Source organism: Balaenoptera borealis, assembly GCF_965194805.1.
Source record: "Balaenoptera borealis genome assembly, chromosome: 11".
Taxonomy (NCBI): Eukaryota; Metazoa; Chordata; class Mammalia; order Artiodactyla; family Balaenopteridae; genus Balaenoptera; species Balaenoptera borealis.
The window spans coordinates 46,263,325-46,282,347 of record NC_138868.1 but is presented as its reverse complement, the minus strand read 5'-3'; the positions used below and the strand labels follow the sequence as shown (position 1 = coordinate 46,282,347).

Below are 19,023 nucleotides of genomic sequence, written 5' to 3'. Positions count from 1 at the left end.
TTATGTTTTGTGTACTAAAACCGTCTCTGAGTTCTTGCCTCAAGTTTCAGTTGTGAGGGTCAGGTCTTTTGAAGAACCATCATCTTTTTTGGTTTATGTTTTTAAGGTGCAAATCACTTTGAGAACCAGGAGAGGTTGAAATTGGCACATGATAACATTTTCAGCAGTTCTGCTACAATTGATAGCATATCTAAAGAATGTATATAAAAATATTCCTCTGTTGAAAAGACCTAGCTTCAGAGTGAGGACTCCTGTGCCACAGAGTATTAAATGTTGAGACTTTACAACGTGACTTGTAAAATAAACAGTAATTTTTTTCTCACGGGAGGAGGCATTGCATTACAAGTTCTAGAATGAGAAAGCATGGGTTCAAATGCCAACTCTGCAGACTAGAAACAACAAGTTTCAGTGAGAATGTGGAGAAAAGGGAACCCTTGTGCACTGTTGGTGGGAATGTAAATTGGTGCAGCCTCTGTGGAACCAATTAAAAATAGAATACCATATGAGTTCCACTTCTGGGTACTTATCCAAAGGAATGAAAACAGTCCTTTGGATGGATGAATGGATAAAGAAAATGTAGGATATATGTACAATGGAATATTATTCGCCAATAAGAAGGAATGAAATCTTGCCATTTGTGACAACACGGATGGACTTTGAAGGCATTATGCTTAGTGAAATAAGTCAGAGAAAAACAAATGCCACATATGCTTTTACTTATACATGGCATCCAAAAAAACCCACACCCTCATGAGTACAGAGGACAGATTAGTGGTTGCCAGAGGCAGGGTTGGTGTGAGCGAAATGGGCGAAGTGGGCTAAGGGGGTTAAAAAGTACAAACTTCCAGCTATAAAATAAATGTCATGGGGATGTAATGTACAGCATGATGACTATGGTTAATAATACTGTACAGTATATTTGAAAGTTGCTAAGAGAGTAGATCTTAAAAATTCTGATCACAAGAAAAAAATTTTTTGTAACTATGTATGGTGATGGATGTTAACTAGACTTATTGAGGAGATCATTTCACAATATATACAAATATCAAATCATTATGTTGTACACCTGAAATAAATATAATGTTATATGTCAATAATATCTTATGTGCCTTGGGGCATATTACTAAATGTCTATGCCTCAGTTTTCTCATCTATAAAATAGTGATATTATTGTGAGGATTAAAAGAGATAATAAATGTAAAACAATTAGAAATATGCCTAGTACATAGTAAATGTCCAATAAATATTAACTATTATGGTTAGCTGTGATACTCTGAACACTTAATCCTGAATACCTATGCTCAAAGGTGAATTCCCTTTCTGTGGAATTTTTTTCCCAGACCTTCAGTTGGCATGGATTCCTCCCCCCGACAATTTCTACTGAATTTCCCGTTGGGATTTCACCATTAATATTTCATTTTCCTCTTATGGTCTCACTCTACACATTCTTCCTGAGCTCTAGTTATCACCACATGCTGAATGGTTCCCATATTTGAGGCTCAGTCTAAATTTGTTTTGTATATGCTCCAGACTCCTATGGCCTTTCAGACATTACCACTTGGATGTTCCATAACATTTTATCCCCTAAACTGTATTCCCTATTGCAGAGAATGGCACCATAATTCTCACAAACCCTCCTAATTGGTGAATGTAATCCCCAACTCCTCCCTTTCACATCCGTCAAACAGTCTATCAACTGTGTCTCTAGTCAACCCACTTCTCTCCATCCTCCTTGCTACCTCCTAGTTTAGGCCATTGCCTTCTCTGTCAACTACTGCAGTAGCTTCCCATTCTCCTGTCTTCACTCTGTAGCTTTAATAATACCTCTAAAACGTAAAACTGTCATGCTATCTCTCTGCTTAAAACTCTTCAATGACTCCCTATCATCCTCAGGATAAAATATAAACTCTTTAACAAAGCTTGTAAGTTCTGTCATGATCTGGCCGGTGCCTGGCCTCCCAGCCTCATCTCTCTTTTTTTTTTTGGCCACCCCTGGATCTTAGTTCCCCAGCCCGGGATTGAACCTGCCCTCTCAGCAGTGAAAGCGCGGAGTCCTAACCACTGGACGGCCAGGGAATTCCCCCAGCCTCATCTCTTGTCCTTCCCTCCTTTACGTTCTAAGGTCCAGACTTACTGAATGAGTCCACTGTGTTCGCTGTCATCTCAGGGCCTTGGCGTTTGCTGCCCCGTCTACTAGTTTCTTCTCCTTGTCCCAGCCTTTGCCCTGCCTCACTTTGTCTGCCTAACTCCTTCTGATCCGTCTCAGTTCACGTATCGTGTCCTCTCAGAAAACGTCTCTTGACTCCCACACTCCACAAGGGCACCTCCTACTTGTTCTACAGAACGTGTTCTTATCGTTGCACTTAACCACACTGCACTGTAATTATCTGTTTACTTATCTATAACACCTACTACAGGGAGACACAGATAAACCTTGATAAAGAAAAGGTTTGTGTAATCAGTAACTACTGTGTAATCAGTACCTCTATCAGGCACTTCCTCTAAGTCTTCTGGGAACAACATTTCTTTTCTGATAACTAATTCTCTCATAGTCTCTGCAGGGTTTGGTAGGTCTTTACAGGACTTAGATCAAAGGTGATTGCATGCCCCAAATGGGAGCAATCATGGTATAAATACTGTGATAGGATAATGATAAAGCCTAATAGATGCTGCATTCAAATCTAGGCTCTTCACCTTAATAGAGTATGAACATCTTTGTGGTTTTATCTTTTCATCTGTAAATGTGTATAATAATACCAACTTTATGACAGATGCATCTTGAAGAATGACAGTGAATTATTGTAAATCTAATCAGGTGTTGGTTACAGATGTAGTTTCATTGCTGGAAAAATTTAACACACTTGGTATGCAACTGTTAATCTGAATGCTTTTTTCTTTATACTTGTTAAGAAAGCCCATCAGAAGCAGTTTGCCTTTAGTTGGCAGGACCAACAATATCTCTTCACTATCCTACTTCAGGGATGTATCAACTCTCCAGCCCTATGTCATAATTTTGTTCCAAGGAAACTTGATTGCCTTTCCATTCTGAATCATCCCGGTTCATCAGATGGATGACATCATGCTGATGCTATCCTGCTTCCTGGTAAGCAGGAAGTAGCAACTACTCTAGATACACTGGAAACACAGATTCAACCACAGGGTGGGAAATACCACAAAAACCCAGGGGCTTGCCATCTTGGTAAAATTTCTAGAGGTCCAGTGATCTGGAGCACAGTGAGTTATCTTTACCAAAGTAAAGAAAAAGTTGCTCTATGTGGTCCCTTCCACCACTAAGGAAGAGGTACAGTACCTCTTGGGTCTCTTTAGGTTTTGGAGGCAACATGTAACTCATTTGGACATGCAACTCTCACTAATTTACTGAGAAACTCAAAAAGCTGCCAATTTGGAGTGGGACCCCAAACAAGAGAAGACTCTGCCTCAGATCTAGACTGCCATGCAAACCACTCTACCACCTGGGCTGTATAACACAGCATCCAGTTGTGCTTGAAGTGCCTGTGGCAGGTAGGGACACTTTAGCAGTCTCTTGTAGGTGAATCATAGCCCAGACTATTAAGATTATGGAGCAAAGCTTACCATTTTCTGAAGACAACTATTCTCTGGAGAAACAGTTTCTAGGTTGTAAGTGGGCCTTGGTAGAGACTGAATGCTTGACCACAAGTCAAGTTACCATGCAACCTAAGTTGCCCATCATGAACTGAATGTTGTCTGACCCTCCAGGCCATAAAATTGGGCATTCACAGCAGCATTCCATCATTAAACAGAAATGGTATGTATGAGATCAGGCTCAAGCAAGTTCTGAAGGCACAAATAAGTTGTATAAGAAAATGGCACAGACGCTTATGGCCCGTGTTCTTATCACATTGCCTTTTCCCTCTCATCCCAAATCTGTGGCTTCTTGGGGAGTTTCCTATGACAAGTTGCCTGACAAGGAAAAATTCCAAGTCTGCTTTAAAGATGGGTCTGTACAATATGCTGGTGCTATCCAAAAGTGGATGGTTGCCACACTGTAGGCCTGCCATGACGGATGGCTTCCAAAAGTAGGAGTGAAGGAAAATTCTCCCAGTGGGCAAAAGTATGGATTTATATTGACTCCGGGGCTAATGGTTTGCTTAGATGGTCAAAACTTAGAAGGATCATGATTGGAGAATTGATGACAAGGTCTGAGAAAGAGGTCTGTGGCTAGAACTCTCTGAATATGAACATAGTGCTAAGATATTTTGTCCCATATGAATGCTTACCAAACAGAAACCTCATCAGAAGAGGATCTTAATAAGAAGGTGGATGAGATGACATGCCTGTGGACATCTGTTAGCTTCTTTCCTCAGCCACTCCTGTCTTAGTCCAGTGGAAACCAAACAAAGTGGTCCATGAAGGTTATTCATGGACTGAGCAACATGGATTTCCAATCACCACTGACGAACGTTCAACCTGCTAATAGCAGAGACCAACACTGAGCATTCATTATGGCACCATTCCCTGGGAGCACCAGCCACACGTGGTAGAAGGTTGATTACAAAATATCACTTCCATCATGGAAGGGACCGAACTTTGCTCTCAGTGAAACAGACACTTACTCTGGCTACAGATTTGCCTTCCCTATTCACAGTGTTTCTACCAAAACCACTATCCAGGGACTTATAGATTGTGTTATTCACATGGTATTTCACAAAGCATTGCTTCTGACCAGGGAACTCACTGCAAATGAAGTGTGGCAATGGGCTCACATTCATGGAATTCACTGGTCTTGCAACATTGCCCATCACCTTGAAGGAGCTGCCCTGATAAAGTGGTGGTATGATCTTTTGAAGGCTTAATTACAGTGCCAGCTGGGTGGAAACATCTTGCAGAGCTGGGGCAATGTCTTCCAGGATGTATATATGCTCTAAATTAGCGACCAATTTATGTTGCTATTTCTCCTATAGCCAGTTTTTATGGGTCCAGGAATCAAGCTGTGAAAGTCGGAGAGGTTCCTCTTACTGTCATATTTAGCGGTCCACTAGTGAAATTTTTGCTTTCTATTTTTATCATTTTAGGCTCTGCTGGTCTAGAAGTCTTATTTCCCAAGGGAGGAATGTTTCCTTCAGGGAGCACCTCAATGGTACCATTAAACTGGAAGTGAAGACTACCACCTGGCCACTTCAAGCTCCTCATGCCAATGAATCAACAGGAAAAGAAGGGGGTTACTAAACTGGCTGGGGATATTTGACCTGACTATTAAGGGGAAATTGGATTTTCCTAGATAGAAGACTTTAAGAGGCTTGTGTTACCCATTATCAAGGCCAAGCCTGCTGGATTAGACCTGTATTTAATTAGGGTTCTTATTAATGGCAAAGAATAGAATCCCACATCCAAGCAGCTTGAGAAAAACAAGGAATTTACTTAGAAAATTGTCTCCTGGAACTCAAAGACAAGATCTCAGTTGGTCCTCAAGAAAAAAGTGGAACCAGGCTCTCAAATGCTGGAACAGCTCCCCATATCTCATTTCTGCTTCTCTCTGCACATCAGTTTCATTCCATGTTCTTATTACAGACTGATCCTTTCTGCTCCTCAGTCCATGTGGCTGAAAACATGGCTGCTAGGAGTGATAGGTTCACCTCCCTGGAGGGAGACTGATACCTCTTTCCTGTTCTGGTTGCAAACTTCCTGGGGAAGAATTCTGATTAGTCCGGCTTTGTTCAATGTCTGAGGGAGGGGTCATATTGTACTAACACGATGGCTTCCATGAAAACCTCAGGGGGAGAGTTGGTTGGTCAGAAGGTTAGGAACGTGTGGGGAGGTGATTGTGAGAAAGTCTGTTCCCAGAAGAAAAAGAAGGATGCTGGGCTGACAAGTTGTGAGGGTCTACTACGATGTAGCCCATTGTTCCCCCTAATAATAATAACAAAAGTAAGTGAATAAATAAATAAACAATAACTAATATTTATAGAGCTTACTATGTGCTAGATACCATATGTGTGTGTGTGTGTGTGTGTGTGTGTGTGTGTGTGTGTGTATCACAGTCTATGAGGTAAGTTTAACTTGTATCCCCATTTTACAGATGGGAATAAGGAGACTTAAAGAAGATTAAGTAACTAGTCCAAGTAGGTAGTTGAGCTGGAACTTGAACCCAAACTTACTTGTTTCCAAGTGCTGTTCTTGTAACATGACACCCATACCTAGTTCTCCAGGCTCTAGGCACCCAGTCTCACCACAAGCCCCAGGGTGCTGGCTGGGCACCTGAGACCCTGCATAGGTCCTGAGAGCTACTTTTTCTGGGCTGGATTTTGTCCCTGGGCTCCAGGTGTCTGACTCTGTGGGATCAACTGACCTTGAACCTCAGTTTTCTTATACATAAAAATGTGTTGCTATAAGATTATGGAAACTATATGAGGGCAGATATTTTTGTCTATCATGTTCACTGCTAATCCCCTGGACCCAAAACAGTGCTGGGCACTTGATAACTATTTGTTAAATGAATGAATGAGACAAAGTGAAACTCACAAGGGTCCTGCTTGGGGAATATGATATTCTTGCTTTTTGGCTAACTATTAGGCTTCTGTGTATGGGGTTAGGCAAGTCACAGGGAGAGAGATGGAGGGGACTTTTAAGAAGCTGTGTATATAAGGAGAGAGAGAGAGGGAGAGAGGAAGAATCCTGTTACAGGAAAATTACAGAGACTGGGGAGGAGAGGAGGGAGAAGACAAATGCAGGTGTTGCGTTAAGATTTACTAGTGGTCTGCAATGTAAATGTGCTGTCTCTGTCCCCATGGAATCTGTGGTGAACACTGTATCACTAACCACTGCTTTAGAGGTGGATTTGTTAAGTATTGGCCTTGAGCTGGGTCCAGGGTGATGTTTGGAGCTGAGCACACACGTGTTATGATTGAATGAGATAAGGTACGTGAACACTCTGACCCAGCAGCTGGCCCATGGAAGTCTCTCAGTAAAAGTCTATTTCCCTATTGACCTCAGCTGACCTCCTGCATCTCCCTGAACACAGCACAGGGCTTGGCATGCAGAGACTTCTCAGAATGTCTGCCTCCCTGCCAAGAGGGTTTTCCAAGGGCTCTGCTTGAGGGCATGACAAATCTCTGAGATATGGAGACTTTTGTGCCACTTCACTCTATGCAGAGTTCCCGCATGCCCACTCCCAAAAGAAAACACTCTTTAGCCTGGTTGGGACACTCCTGGGTAAGCAAGTGATGTAATTTGTTTTCACAAAAACTATAAGAGGCTTTTGAATTAAGCATTTGCTCAACTGGCTGTTGCCAAAAACTACAGTTGCTTTGTGTCATTGCCTGTTGACAGTGGTCATAGTCACGCATTGTACCTCAAAGTCCAGACCATTCCAGGGTAAAACGCTTACAAGGAGGCTGAGCCGCCCAGAGTTCTAGAGGGATCCCGTTGGGTGCCCAGCCAGAGCTGGCCCCAGGGATTCTACTCCAGGTACAACGGAGTTGGGAGACAAAGGAAATGACAACCCGTTCAGGCTCCTGCTGTCCTTGGGCACAAATAGTCTCAGAGTTGCCATAGATATTTTAATCAGGATGTCCCTTTCATTTGAATCAGCGGGATGCAGGTTCTATATTTACTTGTTTGCCCCTTCTACCAGACTGTGTAGGAGGGCAGGAACTCTGACTTGTTCATTGTTATGTGCCTGTGGCTTAGCACAAAATCAGGCACAAAGGACTCATTTGGTGAAAACTTGTGGGGTGGAAGAATGAATGTAGCGTCCTCTTTTCAGCCTCTGTTTTCAGGCTCTTTACGCCCTTTCTCTGGCTTGAGTCCCTGCTCTCTGCAGGTGTCTCCTAAGAGCTCATGTCCCTCTGTTTCCTTCTCATCCTGGAAACGGAAGTTCGTTTTGAAGCCTGCTCTATTGTTTGTTCTGCCCGTAATCCCAAACTGAATGGGACCCATTTGTTGCATGCTTGGCTGGTCTTCACACAGCATGTTTTTGTGATACGTACCATTTCCTTTCAGACCAAGTGTGGCCTGGTATAGTGGCAAGCCCCAGTGCACCTAGGGCTGTTAGTGTTCTAAATTTCTGCTCTCCCACTTTCTAATGGTGTCATTCAGGCAAGTTATTGGATTTCATGAAACCTCAGTTTCCTCCGTCCATAAAGTTGGTGCAACAAGGTGAAATTCGCTGAGAGTGGACCCAAAGATTTTTGGATTTTTGTTTTTTTTAACATCTTTATTGGAGTATAATTGCTTTACAATGGTGTGTTAGTTTATGCTTTATAACAAAGTGAATCAGCTATACATATACATATATCCCCATATCTCCATCCTCTTGTGTCTCCCTCCCACCCTCCCTATCCCACCCTTCTAGGTGGTCACAAAGCACCGAGCTGATCTCCCTGTGCTATACGGCTGCTTCCCACTAGCTATCTATTTTACTTTTGGTAGTGTATATAAGTCCATGCCACTCTCTCACTTCGTCCCAGCTTACCTTTCCCCCTCCCCGTGTCCTCAAATCTATTCTCTATGTCTGCATCTTTATTCCTGTCCTGCCCCTATAAGTTGAGATTGAAAAAGAACTGTGATTTAAAATTCGCAAGCAGTTTTGTCTCCTAAAGAGGAAAAGTCTAGGAAGTGCATCCTATGGGCCAAGCAAATGTAGAGCAAAGATCTTACTCTGGAATGGGGAGGGTCTGATATTCTGTGGCTCCAATAACCTAAAATGGTTAGTAAAATTGTGTCAAACATTTTCATTATATTAGACAGAGTTAATCTCTCCAAAGGGTTTCTTTTGGAGCAGTGTTTATTTCCTCAGTATCTATTTAGACTGCCATCTGCCTGTTTATTATTGCTTTTAGAAAATGGATGAGCCATTTTCAGCTAGTAAATAGTAGAAACTCAGTTGCTCAGACATTGAAGATGCCTGGAAGGCTGTATCACCCTGGTCATAAACTCTTGTCAGAGGAGAGAATGTGAAAAAAAACTTAACTGGGTTTTATGGGGCTCAAGATTGTCTAGCCTGTAGTATCATATACATGGTATTCTATGGTCAGAATGCTTTTTCTAACATCATTTAGAAGTTGGAGTTTTACCTGAAATGGACACTTAAATTCTCTGGCCTCCTGGAATAAGATCATTCCTAAATCAGGAAATAAAGACAAAGGAGCTGGGCCTTGGATTGGAGTGTGGGGAAATAACCACTTCTTTTATCTGGATCGTAAGGAGTTGGGGAATGAAGAGTATCACCGTTGTGGGAAGCAGGCTGGCCCTTGCCCCATGGCAGCAGTAGAGCAGTAGGGTATAGAAGTCCAGTGTGGAGCCTGGGAAATTGGAGCAAAAATATTGGGTTTTAAGTTTCTCTCTGTTGTAATTCTCTTCTCTCTGTGTTATCACAATGAGAAAATAGGGGAAGGGTCTGTATAGCTTATGCTGGGGCAGAGCAGTGACTGGGCTTAGGAAAGTTGTATCTTGAGGGAGGCAGATGTTCAGACCCAGGATCCTCCCTGTGGGGCTAGGCAAAGTACAGGAGAGGTGGAAAGTACAGGAGAAATGGGTGAGCCACATAGGCATTCCCAGGGGAACTTGGTAAAAGCTTGGATTTCTTGAAGACAAGTGGGATGGGGCTTAAGCTACAGTGACCGGGGTATTAAGCAGAAGCATGAGTTTACAAACTGAAAATCTGACATGTTTGAGTTACATCAGGATACTAAAATCTACGTCATCCTGTGGTAAAGGACTTGCTGTTACAGTCAGGTTTTATTAACTGCACTACTATCATTACTAGTGTAAGTTGAGCTGATCGACTTCTAAGCTGCCTTCTTGCTCAGCAGTTCTTTGAGTCTGTGGGGTGTGGAAGCACCCGTGGAGTCAGCCTGGCTTGAGTGTCCATTGGTTCTCCCCACTGCATTCTCCTCCTTCACTGTCCTGATTCTGTTCAGCTGGCATGGAGTATGGGGCAATGCTGGAATGTTTCAGAACATGTAGCCAGGGCAATGTTGTAATTCATTAGGAGTCATTCTTAAGGGGAGAGAAGCTTGTACTTCAGATAGTTGGTCACATTCTTGGAAATTATGGTTCTGAGGTCTCTCTGGTTGCAGGAGGGCCAATTCCCATTCATCTTGTGACATGCTGAGATATTGTTTAGGCATTTCTTAAAAGCAGAGGAGATATTTCAGGAGGAGCACAAACAAAACCTCCATTTCAAGATAGCACCAAAAAATAAATCTTTCTTAAAATTTACACATGAGCACTTCAAGCCCTGCTATGGGACAAGGCCAAAGAGTCATGTGGCAGGCTGTGTTCTCCAGAGGTGGCCACAGTACCATCTCTCCTCCCCCATGCTGTTCCCATGATGATACTTTGACATTCCTCCTTTTGAGAGACGGGATCTATGTTCCATCTTCTTGAATCTGGACAGGCTTGTGACTTTGTGGGGAAGTAATGTTATGTGACTGAGCCCAGGTCATAAAAAGTGATACAATTTCTGCCTTGTTCTTGTGGGCTGCTCAGTCCTGGAACATATATTAGATACCTGTTGCTGTGTAAAAAATCACCTCCAAACTTAGCAGTTTAAAACAACACACATTTAATATCTCTGTTTCTCTGAGTAAGGAATTTGACCACAACTTGGCTTGCTCCTCTGCTGTAGCTCCCAAGGCTACAGTCAAGGTTTCAACCAGGGCTGGGGTCTCATCTGAAGGTGCAAGTGGGGAAGGATCCACTTCCAAGGTCATTTATATGGTTGTTGGCAGGATTCAGTTCTTTGAGGATTATCAGATTGAAGTCTTTAATTCCTCACTGGCTGTTGGCCAGGATAACCCTCAATTCCTTGCCATGTGGGCCTCTTCAACATAGCAGCTTGCTTCATCAAAGCCAGCAAGAGAGAGAGAATCTGATTCTCAATCTTTTGTAACTTAATCACGGATGGAATATTCCATCAATGTACCATATTTTGTTGCTTAGAAGCAAGTTACTCAAGGGGATGAGATTACACAAGGTTGTGAATACCAGGAGGTAGGGATCATTGGGGGTCACCTTAGGACCTCTTACCATAAAACCTAACCACCATGCTATGAGAAATCCCAGATGGAGAGGCCACATGTAGATGTTCCAGTGTTACAGACATGAGTGAAAGAGCCTTCAGAAAATTCTAATACGTAGTCATTGAGTAACCTTCCAGCCTTTCAGACTTCCCAACTGAAGTTCCAGACATTGTGGAACAAATACAAACTGTCCTTGCTATGCCCTTTCTGAATTCCTGACCCATATAATCCTTGAGAATAATAAATTGGTTGTTGTTTTACACCACTAGGTAGTAACTAGAACAAACCACATATCTTGAAGCTTTATTGCTTACCTGGTCACCTGGTTTGATCATATGAGATATTGTTGCACATTTTTTTGCAACTAGATTGATATCACATTTCAACACAAAGTTTGCAACCTGAGAATATACTAAGAGTCCAGGCAGGATTGAAAAACATTGAACAATTCTATGAAAGTTTCATAGGCACTACTTACTTTTTGGCTCATTTAAAAAAAGTAGCACCCCACTCTTGGTGTCTTTCCTGTATCAGCAGTTTGTAAACTGTCTTCACAAGGGGCACAAGACAAATCCAATTTTCCCAGGCTCAGTTCTGGGATTCAGCTGAGCTTTCATGACCACGGGCACACTCCTGAATCAGACAGGACGTTCTAAACTTTCTTATCAGTCCATTTTGAACAGGACAATCATAGCGCTTGGTCAGGCATGAACTATGCGTCAGAATAGTTCTGCATACTTCTTGTTTACACATGTATATTGAGGTGGAAAAAAATTTGAATTACTTTAACATCTGGCACTTGAATTCCTCTATGGGAGGGAAGTAACTTTGTTTGAGAAAAGAATTTGGTGAAGAAGCAGTGGGTGTGCAAGAATATGCCCCAACCCACCTCCTACGCCAGCCTCTCTGGGTGAGACAGGGAAGGGAATTTGTTTCTGACTTTGGAGAGATGGCAGGAAGAGGAAAGAGCAGAGGACAGAGAAGGGAGAAGGAAGACAGAGAAACCAGAGGAGTATGTGAGGGTGGGTGCAGTGTGGGAAGCTGTGATATTGGAGCTAATAGAGAAAACCATCATCAGGGGGTGGCTGCAGGGCCTGAGGACAGCAGGAACGTGCAACGAGGATTCCTAGGTGGTCTGTTGTACAGTAAGTGATGGGACTCCCTCCCTGTGACTCCCCCTCAACATTTGAAGCAAATATTAATTTTTGGGCCACGCCACATGGCTTGCAGGATCTTACTTCCCCAACCAGGGATTGAACCTGGGCCATGGCAGTGAAAGCGCCGAGTCCTAACCACTGGACCACCGGGGAATTCCCAAACAAATATTAATCTTATGTATGGTATATATGAATTTTTTTCCATGAAAGGGCTAAATTTTGTGCCTAGATTGATATGGTGCTAAACAAAGACTGTACTCAAAGAACGTTACCCTGAGAAAGCAGGACGTGAGACTCTATGAGTCCTGAGCGTTTACAGAAATCCTAGAGAAAGCTTTCAACTTCCAAAGACCCTGGTGGTGTGTATTTTGAGCAAAGGTTGCCTAATCTTCATGATGCAGGGAGGTCCCAGCTGATGTGAGGGACTACCTGAGCATCTATATGTGTCAGGCCCTGTCTGGTTCCTGGCCCCTATGTCCTTCCTCAGTTTTCTACCCTTTCTCTTCCCTTGGCCTATGTATGTGAGCCCCTGACCTGCACTTATAGGACCAACCCTGCTTCAGATCCCTGGGACATTCTGGAGATGCAAGAGGTATTTAACTAGATCCGATCTGATGGTCTAGGGCTGCACATAAAGTCAATTTAGCTACTTTCCTGACTTCACACCCCTATTTTGCTGCCTCTCTTTCCCCATCCTGGGGCCTTCAGGACTTGTAATTAGACTTTTGCTGTGTAATCTATTCCTGAATTTCTTCTCTGGCCTTCCACTTACTTGTTTCCTCTTAGGAGTGAGGAACCTTGGACTCTGGGCCTAGATCTGATACAGAATTGCTATTGACTTTTGCAAAGTCACTTTCACTCTCTGGCCCTTGGGTTCCTCTCTTGTAAAACATTGTGGCTGGGAAGACGATTATTAACTCAACAGGGTTGGACATGAGTTATATAGGCTCCTCAGCACAGGGACTAGATGGGATGGGTCCTGGGAGTCCACTGGTCCTGGCGTGGACTGTAAAGGTTGGTGAAGTCAGGCTAGATGTGGGTCAGGGCTTGCGACTGCAGGGCTCCGTCAAGCGTTCGGGGGCAGCCATGGAGTGTAAAGTAGAGATACACGCAGGATCTTGGTTTTCAATACTCAGGTCATTGAACACAAACTCAACCAGTGTCTGGGAGTGGTGGAGTAGGGGTCCAGCCCCACTGTGAGGGAAACCTGGCCAGGGTAGACAGGGACTCAGTAGAACAACCAGAACCCACGCCATGGAAACTTGAGTTCGGGGCAAAATTCAGTTTTCAGGGGGCAATGGAAAGACAGGGAAACTGAGGCTGAAAGTCAGGGGTATGAACTGAATCAGTATAGCTGTCAGGTTGTGACTAGGAGACCTTGGGGGTTAGTCCTAGCTTACAAGCTTTTGGGGGATAAAATAACAAGATTATTTTATATCAGCAACTATATCAGCTAATGCAATTATAATTGCTTGGGTCCAACCTTTTCTCAAAGCTACTCTAGAATGGGGCTAAACCTGCCTATGGGGAAGGATGGATTGTTGGTACCAGAGCTCTCTAGGCAAAAGATTCTAGGGTTTCTTGAGCAATCTCAGACATTCAGGAAGGGTCAGCTGAGGATGAGTCACAGTACCCTTCATGGCTGTAGAGAGTATAGACCAGGGCATACCCGGATTGGGCCCCTTTCTTCCAGTCATTGAGCAGAGCACCACACATACTTGTGAATTCACTCTAGTGTGGGTGAGAGACAACAGTGTCTGACACATAGTAAGCCCTCTATAAATGTTGGTTAAATCAATGAAAAATGAAAGTTGAATAAAATAAACAGGAAAGACTGACAGCTGGGAGAAAGAATAGAATAGCACTGATCCTGGAAAATTGTCCTATTTCCTTTATGTGATCCTTACCATCAACAACTGAGTCTTAACCTTTCCCCTATAATGAGAAAAATAATTCTCAAAACATATTTTCAAATTATAGATTGCCAGAGTCAGGGAGATGTTCCTACCCTTGACCCAGTAATCCCACTCTTGGGATTCTATCATAGGAAATAATTCAACAAAAACAAAAAAGCTAAGTGCACAAATGTGTTTATGATAACATCATCTGAGGCAGCAGAAAAATGGGAACAGCCCATGTGTCCAATGATAAGGGCCAGGTTGAGTAAATTTTGGTAGTACCTCTACTCAGTGGAATATTCTGAAGGCATTAAAAAGATCACTATGAAGATTATGTACCAAACATGAAAAGCACATACTAAATTATTTCATAAAAAAGGAGTATACAAGATGCTACATACATTATCAGTGCAAATGTGTTGGGTGTTCTTCCTTGTCTCAGCCAATTTATTCTAAGTTTCTATTGCCGTGGTTAAATTCCAAAAGGAATGTAAAATGTACTTCAGAATATCTAATGTTCCCCATCCTTGCTCTGATTTTAAAAATGATACATATTTGAACTGTGAGAAGATGGCAGGAGCAGGATAGCATAGATTTTGAATCTTCTTGAATCACCACATAAAAAACAGACAGAGCAACTAGTTAAAAAAATTAAAGACCTAGGGTCAACATTTGTAACAAAACTAGGTAACAAAATACAAGCACCAGCAATCACAATGTGTTTGGGCATTTATGTGGGAGGAAGTAGAGGGAGGCCACAGGGAATTGATGGACCTGAGAAATTATGAGAAAAGATCAGACATGATGGAAGCATGGAGGGTCAATCTGAGAGCAGGAGCTAAACCTGGAAGGAGTTTGCCCACTCCAGTGATGGAGGAGAACAGAGGGCTTGTGCTAAGACCTAAAGGAACAGGGACACTCTAGCATCTTTGAACCTGAACTCTTGAAACTGACTAGTCCTGGTGTCATTTAAAGATAGGGCCCCACACTAAGGGAAACTTCTAGGAGTGGAATAAAAATGGATAAGATAGAGTTAAAAAAAAAACGGAAGTAAGAGAAGGTTGAGATAACAGTGGGGAAGGAGGAAAGAACCAGGAACTCTCAGAAGGAAAACTGTTTAAAAAAATAAACTTTTAATTTTAGAATGCAGACTGCCACTTTTTGACACTACATGGACACTGCAGAAGAGGGAGCTCTGTGAAGTTAGAAAAGCTGTTTGAACAAAATTCAGGGAAACTATACTCCCATAAATTAATCAACAGAAAAGTATCAAGGTCAAATTTCTATGAGGAAAAGCAATAAGCAGCATTGTACTATACCCACAGACAGTGAAAGCATGCCAGAGAGACATGCTCAAAAAGGAGATCAAGGGACTTCCCTGGTGGCGCAGTGGTTAAGAATCCGCCTGCCAATGCAGAGGACACGGGTTCCAGCCCTGGTCCGGGAAGATCCCACATGCCACAGAGCAACTAAGCCTGTGCGCCACAACTACTGAGCCTGCGCTTTAGAGCCTGCGAGCCACGACTACTGAAGCCTGCATGCCTAGAGCCCGTGCTCCGCAACAAGAGAAGCCACTGCAATGAGAAGCCCGCACACTGCAACGAAGAGTAGCCCCCGCTCGCCACAACTAGAGGAAGCCCGTGCACAGCACCGAAGACCCTACACAGGCAAAAATAAAAATAAATAAATTTTAAAAAAAAAGGAGATCAAAATACAACATTCTGTTTCAAAACAAGAGATTAAAGAACAACATAAGTCAGAATTTAAAAAACTTAGAAATCATATAACAGAACTAAAGAATTAGAAATAACAGACAAAATCATTTTAGAAATGAAGACTCAATTAGAAGAAGCAATAGAAACTATCCAAACTGTAATACAGAGGAGAGGGGGAAAAGGCCTAAAAAGATGATCAGAGGCTCTATAACCTATGGAACAATAACAGGTGGTATAATATGTGTATTATAATTGGAGTCCTAAATTTGGGGTGGGGTGGGGCAAAGAAATAATGGCAGGAAAAGTTTTCATATTTAATAAAAACTATAAATCCACAGACCCAAGAGGTACAACAAATCCCAGGCAGGAAAAATAAAAAGCCAACCACACCAAAGCATAACATAATCAAATTGCTGAAAGCTAATGACAAGCAAGACAAAACTAAACAAAACAAAAAAACCCTCCAAAACTTAAACTCAGCCGGAGAAACTCAGAGATACGTTACATACAGGGGAACAAAGACAAGAATGATTACAAAAACAAGCCATCGTTTCTAACAACATCTTTAAAATACTAAAAGAAAACTCTGACAACCTAGAATTCTCTATTCAGGAAGAATATCCGTTAAAAATGAAGGTAAAATAAATACTTTTTCATATAAATAAAAGCTGAGAGAATCTGTGACTATCACCTGTACTGCAAAAATGTTAAAGGAAGTTCTTAAGGCTAAAGAAATATGACCCATGTGGAAACTTGGAGCTACATGAATGAAAGCAGAGTGGAAGAAATGGTAAACATGTGAGTATTTACAAAAGAATTTCCTCTCATTTAAAAATTTTATTACAAGATAATTCACAGTTTAAAAATCATAACAATGTTTCATAGTGCTTGTAACATAGATAGAAGTAGAATGTATGACCACAATAGCACAAGGGATGGGATGGGGAAATAGAAGCATATTGTTATAAGGTCTATGTTATACATAAAGTGGCATATTATTTGAAGGTAGACTGTGATAGGATAAATATGTGTATATAAAATGTGAAGCAATCACTAAAAACAGAACAAGAGGCAAAAAGAAAGTACTTCCAAATAAGTGTAGCCAAAAACTACAAATAAGTAGCGATAAAATGGCATACTGAAAAAACAATCAAGTAATCCAAAAGAAGTCAGTAAAAGGAAAAAAAAATAAAGAAATAACAAAAAACAAATGGGATAAGTAGAAAACAAATAAGATGATACATTTAAATCCAACTGTACAGATAATTACATTAAGCACAAATGTTCCAGACATTCCAGTTAAAAACAGAGACCCAACTTTTTGCTGTCTACAGAAACTCACCTTAAATATAAAGGCATGGATGGGTTAAAATTAAAAGGATAGAAAAAGATATACCTTGTAAACACTTGTAAGAACACTGGAGAGGCTATGTTAATATAAAACAGAGTAGACTTCAGGACAAGAAATATTACCAAGGATAATGTGAGACATTTCCTAATGATAAAAGGGTCAATTCATCAAGAATTCTAAATGTGAATACACTCAATTGGAGCTTCAAAATATATGGGGGAAAAAAAAGACAAAAGTGAACAGAGAAATGGACAAATCCACAATTATAGATGGAGACATCAACATTCCATTCTCAGTAATTGGTAGAACACAGATAATCAGTACGAATAAAGGCTTGAGTACCATCTACCAACTTGACCTAATTGACATTTACAGAACATTTAATGCCCAAGAGCAACAGAACACACATTTCTTTCAAGTGCATGTGGAACATTCACAAAGGTGGAACACATAATGGGTCATAAAATGTCTCAATAAATTTAAAAGAGTTAAAATCACATAGAGTACATTCTCTGACTAAAAATGAATTAACTTAGAAATCAATAACAAAAAGATAACTGGAAAATTCACAAATATTTGGAAATTAAATGATACTCTTCTAAATAACCCTCATGTCAAAGAAGGGAAATTATAAGCTATTTTGAACTGAATGATAATAAAAACACAACAAGTCAAAATTGGTGGTAGGTAGCTAAAGCAGTGTTTTCAGATAAATTTTAGCTTTAAATGTTATTAGAAAAAAATGTTATTAGAAAAGTCTAAAGGTCTGAAAATCAATGATCTAAGGTTTCACCAGCAGAAAAAGAAGAGCAAATTGAACACGAAATAAGTAGATGAAAGTAAATCATTGAGTGGAACCCAATGACATAGAACACAGAAAAATAAAAGAAAGTCAATAAAACTGAAAGTTTGTTCTTTGAAAAGATCAATAAAATTGATAAACCTCTAACCAGACTGAGATACAAATTGCCAGCATCAGAAATGAAAGAGGAGACATCATTATAGATCATGTAGATATTAAAAAACAGTAAGAAAATATTATGAACAACTTTATGCTTAATGAGTAAATTCTACCATAAATTTAGAATGAAATGATACTAATTCTATGAAACTCATTTAAAAAATAGAAGAGGAGCACTAGCTGACTCATTTTAGGAGGTTGGCACTATCCTGATACCAAAACCAGACAAAGATACTACAAGAAAACTAAAGATCAATATCGCTTCTGAACAGATTAAAAAGTTCTTAATATTCCAGCAAACTGAAACCAACAGTATATGAAAAAGATAATATAGCATGACCTAGTGGGGCTTATCCCAGGAATGAGGGGTTGACTTAACATTTGAAACTGAAAATCCATCAATATCTGGAGATCATTTAACTACTCAAATATTTCAACCTAGTTTCTATATAGTTTTATTTTGCACATTTAAAATTTTAAACAATCTGGAATTTATTTGGTGTCAGGTGAGAATATGATTTTTTTTTTTGCCAAAGAGTTATTTTTTCCAATGCCATTTGTTGAATAATTTGGCATTTCCTTATTAATTTCCAATGTTTCTTTATCATAGCTTAAGTTACTAATTTAAATGTTTGTCATTACTCTTGTCAGTTTTATAGTTTTGTGATGTTTAAAATAATAGTAGTTTAGGGCTTCCCTGGTGGCGCAGTGGTTGAGAATCTGCCTGCCAGTGCAGGGGACATGGGTTCGAGCCCTGGTCTGGGAAGATCCCACATGCCGCGGAGCAACTAGGCCCGTGAGCCACAACTACTGAGCCTGTGCGTCTGGAGCCTGTGCTCCACAACAAGAGAGGCCACGATAGTGAGAGGCCCGTGCACCGCGATGAAGAGTGGCTCCCGCTTGCTGCAACTGGAGAAAGTCCTCACACAGAAACGAAG

General features: G+C 41.2%; 1 long non-coding RNA gene and 1 pseudogene across 4 annotated transcripts in view; one reads left to right on the top strand and one right to left on the bottom strand.

The window, feature by feature from the left end:
• LOC309605621 overlaps nt 1-15,421 on the bottom strand; it is a 33,219-nt gene extending 17,798 nt beyond the window's left edge. For all 3 annotated transcript variants that reach the window (XR_014231441.1, XR_014231442.1, XR_014231443.1), the window contains exon 1: nt 2,135-15,421. This is a non-coding gene — a long non-coding RNA (uncharacterized lncRNA). The remainder of the gene's footprint in view (nt 1-2,134) is intronic.
• LOC309605602 (large ribosomal subunit protein eL42 pseudogene) overlaps nt 1-19,023 on the top strand; it is a 621,562-nt pseudogene that overhangs the window by 219,022 nt on the left and 383,517 nt on the right. The window lies entirely within an intron of this gene.